The sequence below is a fragment of the Cavia porcellus genome, unplaced genomic scaffold (genome assembly GCF_034190915.1).
Source record: "Cavia porcellus strain 051 isolate PalLab524CR breed Dunkin Hartley unplaced genomic scaffold, mCavPor4.1 scaffold_7, whole genome shotgun sequence".
Classification (NCBI taxonomy): domain Eukaryota; kingdom Metazoa; phylum Chordata; class Mammalia; order Rodentia; family Caviidae; genus Cavia; species Cavia porcellus.
This window is the reverse complement of record NW_026947490.1, coordinates 45587396-45594269: the sequence shown is the minus strand read 5'-3', so window position 1 is coordinate 45594269 and position 6874 is coordinate 45587396. Positions and strand designations below refer to the sequence as shown.

Here is a 6874-nt window from a genome sequence, read left to right as displayed (position 1 = left end):
TTTATGGTAAAAACTGTACAGAAAGTAAGAATAGATGATATCTGTCTCAATCTGATAAAGGCCATCTATGACAAACCAACAGTCAACATTATACTAAATGAACAAAAACTGAAAGTTTCACTCTAAAATCAGGAACAAGACAATGATGCCCACTATCTTCATTCCTATTCAACATAGGAATGGCTAATTTTCCAGAAATATTATCCAGAGCCATCAGATGAGAGAGAGAAATAAAATGAGTAAAGATAGTAAAAGAAGAAATTACAGTTTCACTATTTGCAGATGACACGATATGCTACATAGAAGACCCAAAAACTTCATCAAAAGACTACTAAACTTAATAAACAAATTCAGCACCTTAACTGGATACAAATGAACACTCAAAAATCAATATTTTGTTTTACACAAACAACAAACTTACTGAGACAGAATTTATGGAAATAATGCCTTTCACAATAATGTTTATAAAATGAAATACTTAGGAATGTAAAAGACCTATATGCTAAAAATTATACTTTTCTAAGAAAGAAAATTGAAGAGGATATTAGAAAATGGAAAGATACCTCTTGCTGTTAGTTAGGAAGAACCAACACTGTGAAAATGGCCATATTCCCAAAGCTATTATATCAATTTAATACAATACCAATCAAAATACCATTGACATACTTTACAGACCTGGAGATAATTTTCCTAAAATTCACTTGTATACATAAGAAACCTAGAATAGTAAAAGCAATTCTAGGCAATAAAGGGAAGGAAGGGACATCTCAATTCCTGACTTGAAATTATTCTACAAAGTCACAGTGATAAAATCAGAATGGTACTGGCAAAGAAATAGACCTGAAGATCAATGGAACACATTAGAAAATACAATCACAACTACAAAGACACTCAATCACCATATATTTGACAGTCTAGACCTATTCGGTGGAAGAATAGCAATTTTAATAAATGATGTTGGAAAAACTGGCTTTCCACATACCAAAGACTGAAACAAGACCCCTGTGTATCACAATGCACGAAACAAAAGTCAAAATGGGTCAAACATCCAAATAACACACAGAAACAATAGATCTACTGGAAAATAATATAGGAAGAAATCTTGGAGAAGTAGAGATAGGCAAAGAGTTCATGAACAAGATGCAAACCACATCAGAAGTACTTCAAAGAATCAACAATGGGGATCTCATTTTTTTTTAATTTGGCACTTCAAAAGAAATCACCAATTAGTAAAATGACAACCCACAGAACAGGAATGAATTCTAGCCACTAATCTCTCAGATGAATGACTTATATACAGAACATGCAAAGAAAACATCAAACCCCTCAAACTCAAAGACCCATTGCAAAAATGGGCATTTAAGATGAACATGCATTTCTTTGATAGAGATATAAAAATGGCAAATAGATACATGAAGAAATGTTCATCATCATTGTTCATTCAAAAAATTCAAATTAAAGCAGCATTGAGATTTCATCTCACGCCAGAAAGAATGGTTGCTATCAAAAAAAAAAACTGATAAAAATGTTGGCGAAGCTGGGGGCAAAAGGAAACCTTCTCCACTGCTGGTGGTGTAGTCATTGTGGAAAGCAGTACTGAAATTCCTCAAAAAACCTATGATCTGAGGTTCCATTCAATCTAGCTATTCTTCTCCTGAATATTTACCCAGAAAAATTGAAAGATGATATCACCCTGACATATGTGTACTCACGTTTATAACGGCACAATTTGTAATAGCTAAATGTTGGAAACAATCAAAATGCCACTCACAACAGAATGGATTAAAAAGATGTGGTATTTTTATACAATGAAATATTACTCAGATATAAAAGATGGTCTTGAGGCATTTATATTTAAATAGAGGCAACTTGAGAGTATCATCCTAAGTGAATTAAATCATACTCACATTTGTAAATATTGTATTGTCTCACAGAGTAAAAAAATAACTTGTAATAATAATAAAGTGAAAGGATATTAAGATTCAAAATGTATAATAGGTATTATAATAATGAAAGGAGAAAAAGGTGCTTGAAAGGAAAGAGAACTTGTAGATATACATCTATAATTGTATGTTTAGGTGTGTAACATAGGTAACGATAAAACTAAGTTTTTGTTCATCACACAGAATAGTTTGCGCTATTATCTTTTGACTGTTTATTTTTATGCTTGATTTTGTAATTTGAGCTCTTCTAACATAATGTGACATATCAACTAGTGATTTCTTACTGCTATTTTTGAAATTCTGCATCATTTCTCTCTTTTTTCTGTTTCTTTTTCTTTCAGTGAAAGACTAAAAAACAGTATAATGTGCAAGAGCTTTTAATAAGATCCCAGTTGTTGATTCACTGTAGTATTTCCTTTGCAATCAGGGTTCCATTCATGAATTTTATTCTTACACTCTGCCATCAGAGTTCAGTCCTCTTTCCCAGCATGTGTAGAGTTTCTGTTTTAATATTAAGATTTATGATCCATTTTTACTTTGATTTAATGCATAGTAATACACACAGATTCAGTATTATTCTTTAGCATGTAAAAGCTAGTTTTTCCAGCATCATTTGTTAAACAGGCTATAATTCTTCAAATGAACTTTTTCAGTTGCCTTGTCAAAGATTGGGTGGCTGAATGTGTTTGGAATTCTTTCTGCACCTACTAGTCAGTTCCATTGATGATGGGCTCGAGTTTGTTTGTTTGTTATTGTTTTGCTTGCTTTGCAGGTGTAAAATATTTTTATGAGTTTAGCTCTGATGCATGATTTAATGTCAGGGGTAATAATGCCTTCCGCATTGCTTTTCTTGCCTAAAATCATTCTTGCTACTTAGGACTCTGCTGGACCCAAATCAATTTTAGCAATGGTTGCTAAGATACCCTCAAACATAACAAAACAAATCAAGAAGTTTATACAACATGACCAAGTAGGACTTATTCCAGGGATGCAGGATAGTTCCATATGTGCAAATCAGTAAACATACTGCACAATATCAACAGACCCAAAGACAAAAATCATATCCTCATCTGCATAGATGTAAAAAAAAAAAAAAACATTTGACAAGTTCTAACACACATTCCTGATAAAAAATAATGACAAAGAATTGAAATACCCAGTCTTTATCTCAGTATGGCAAAAGTTGTCTATGACAAACCAAAAGCCTACATCATATTAAATGGTAAAAAAAAAAATGAAAATTTTTACTTAAAAATCAAGAATAAGACAAGGATATCCACTATCACCACTCCTATTGAATATTGATCTAGAAACATTAGCAGAACAATTAGACAAAAGAAAGAGGAGTAGCAATGGGAAACAGGAAGAGAAATTATCATTATTTGTAGGTGACATGATATTCCACATAGAAAACAAAGCTGTTAATGGAGCCGAAAATGATCCATATGTAAGACCACATTTACCACAACTGTTGAATTTGCAGAATATCATGAACAGGAAGAAATTCCCAAACATAGACAAGCACATCTCAAGAAGGAAGAGGCAGAAATTCAGGGAGAAGTTTAACATTTGAAAAGAGTCAAAATCTTCACAAACTCAAAAGAATAAACAATGAAGATAATTCACAGTTCAAAGATGACTCAATGTTCAATGAAAGATATTTACTACTTCATCAGCTTATAAAAATAGTTTAGTAAAATGACATGCTTTTGACTTGTGTGAGCAAAGCTATGGGGCTACAATGCTTCATCAGGTTAATAAAAGCTGGAGAGATGAGAAAAAAGAAAACTAACACAAACATGTCTACAGAGAGCATAGAATACTCCAAGCACTGGATCATCCAACAATATTTAAACTGTGTATTATTTTTTAATTCAGATATGTTTTGTACATTGTTAGAATACTGTGAAGGGAGTGACTTGGCTTTCTACATGAAAAAAACACAAATTAATGTCAGAGAAAGTAACTAGTTTATTGTTACGCTGGGTTGACAACTTGTAATAGCAGCTGATATGAATCAGCGTTGTGCTGACTGTGGACTGCTCTCCAGGGAGCTTTTACCAAGCTAAAAAAGAACCACTCTGATTGGGGACCACTCTGATTTACAATCAAAGAAGCTATCCTATTAGTGGAGAAAGAATTTAATGTTATTGCTTCTCCTCTTGCTTTTTGTTCTCCTGGAGAAGCTTATTAAGTTTCTTTCCTGATATGAACTTCTCATTGTGAGAGGACACTGGGACATTGTTGTCACTGAGAATGGCTGTGGTTCATTTTGGAGTAGCTCGGGTCCTCATTCAGAGCATTGCTTCCTGGCTCCAGCAAATAATCCTCAACCTAATGGCACTGAGCCTTCATCTCACTGGCACAAACTTTCTAGCTTAAATTGGTGACCTTTGCACCTTCCTAGAGCAGATCCATAAAACGGACTTGCATGCTATTGTTGTGGGCTGTTGATCTACAGTTGGACTTATGCAGGACATTCCACGGAATCCAGGCCCTTAGATGACTGCTTTGAGTCTTAGTGTGTGGACAGATTTTCTGCACTCTCTTTTCATATTTGACTATTTGGGTGACCATAATACAATAATTGTTTAAATTGTATGTCTTATTTTGTCTCATTCTCCTGGAAAATGCTGACTACAATAATTTAGCACAGATTGTAAATTCACTAAGATATTTCAGTGAAAATAAGCCTCCTATTATTAATATGATCTTAAGTTAGGCAACATCCTTTTGACAGATGGATCAGTATGTGGAGAAATCAAAATGACTGATTTTGGTCTGTCCCAAAGTATGGATGATGAGAAACATGGTGTGGTTGGAATGCATCTAACCACCAAAAAGCAGACATTTACTTGTGTTTACCTCTTGAATATTTTGTACTTGGAAAAGTGCCAACAAACATTTCCAATAAGGATGACATGTGCTCAGTTGGAATCATTTTCTTTCTTTAGTGTCTTTATGAGAAGAAAACCATTCAGTCACAATCAATATCCACAAGACATTCTTCAAGAAAAAGACAATATTAAAAGCCATAGAAGTCCATTTCTCTGTTAATCCAAATTATAAGCTATAAATCCAAGGCCTTGAGAAGATGCTGTATGGTATATCAAAAACAAGATCAGTTTTTTTTTTTTTTTGTGCACCAGCTGGTGGACAAGCCATACCTTGTCCAGCACATAAGGTGATCAAATTCTTGTGAAACTTACATGTGCCTTGGCTGACAGAGTCCCCCACATGCTCTTCAACAAACAATCACTTATTGACCTCCTCCAGGAATTGCATGATACTGCTGAACTCCTTCAAGATACACACTCAAGTTTGAGAGCATTTGAGTGTTTTTTTTTAAACAAAACATGGTTATTCATGCTTTGTGAACTGACATTCTTCATATCGTAATTTGTATGAGAGTGGATAATGCACTGCCAATAAGTGTACACCTCTCATGTTTACCTTGAGCAATGAAGGGTGGCTGCCTGTTGCACAGAGACATTAATGCCATGTTAAGGTAGAAGAAAACTGGAATTGTTTATTTGTGGTAACATTGGAAATAATAGGCATAATACTTAAACGTATTTGTTACTAGATAGTTCTAATATGAAATGTAGCTTTTAAATATTCAAAATCACATGGAAAACATATGAGGCATGTTTCTAACACAAAACTATAGTGTCTGGTACATCATTCAGCATTCAGCAGTTCATCTGCTGACACTAAAGTAAGAACTGAATGACACTGCCCATTGTGTTTTGTAATACAATGTGAAAGCTAGAATCTTTGGACAATGTTAGATTTTGTCATTTGCCTATTCTTGATTTTACTAAGTTGTAACTCAAAATCACAAATCTATTCCCCATCACCACCGCACACACACAAACACACTGGTTACATTAAAGGAGAGCATTTTCATTCCTATATATTTCATAGCTTTAATAGACATAACTGTTTTGGAATCAGTTGAATTCAATAAATTGTAATTTCTCCACATATTATAGTCGTTAGCAGGTATTATTCTTTTATTACTTTAATGAGAATTTTTTTTTTAAATACAGACTAGTTCTATGCAGGATAATGATAAATTCTTTTCTAATCCTGTTCTAAATTGTTATATAGATGTCCTATTCCAGTTACTAATTTTCAGCAGATTATTCTTGTACAAATGCTTTAGAATATGGATTTTCTAATTGAACATTGTACCTTTTAAGTCTTTTTTTAAGGTGCTTTATTTGGTTCTAAATGTCATTACATCTTTTGTTTAAAAATTAAATCACCTAGTAGTTGCTGGTTAACTGCACGTCATAGAGAAATATTAAAAGAGATATTGGACATTCTCTAACAAGGAAAATAGGCAAAAGTAATCCATGTTGGCCATAGTGAGTTCTCTAAATCAATTTCTTAGGTTCTAGGGCTGTAGAGCACATAGATACTAGATTTGTAAATTGTTTGTTATTCTACATTTCTAGAAATGTCCTTATCATCAAGGTAGGATGATGGACTCATAAACAAGTTTCTTATGGTTTGTACAGATTTGTTAACTTGTGAATACTTCCTATCTGCCTCGTATGACAGAAATCAGGTTTTCAGAATGCTGTGTTTCATTTCTCTAAGTAATTTTTCTTTGTTGTCACATTGATAATATTGATACCTTCATGTAAGTTGTCCATGTTGCACAAAACAGAAGCTATACCTACCACATAAACCCCTTAACATTTTGCTGTTAAAGTAGGGCTCTTATTTCTGAGGTTGAAAGCCATTATTTTCGTTGTATATAGACACGTTGTCTCTTTAAGATGGTTATGAAATTGTAGAGAATGTAGACAAAACAGTAACAAACAATGACATTTAAAATGCCAAAATAAATACAAATAGTCTTCCACATGTGTCTTATCATATTCTATACTGATCAACATTCCAGGTACTGAGATATAATA

The 6874-nt window shown here is 33.3% G+C and overlaps 1 pseudogene; it reads left to right on the top strand.

The window, feature by feature from the left end:
* Nucleotides 1-3823: 3823 nt before the first annotated feature.
* LOC101788159 (serine/threonine-protein kinase tousled-like 1) lies at nt 3824-5167 on the top strand (annotated as a pseudogene).
* The last annotated feature ends 1707 nt before the right edge of the window (nt 5168-6874 follow it).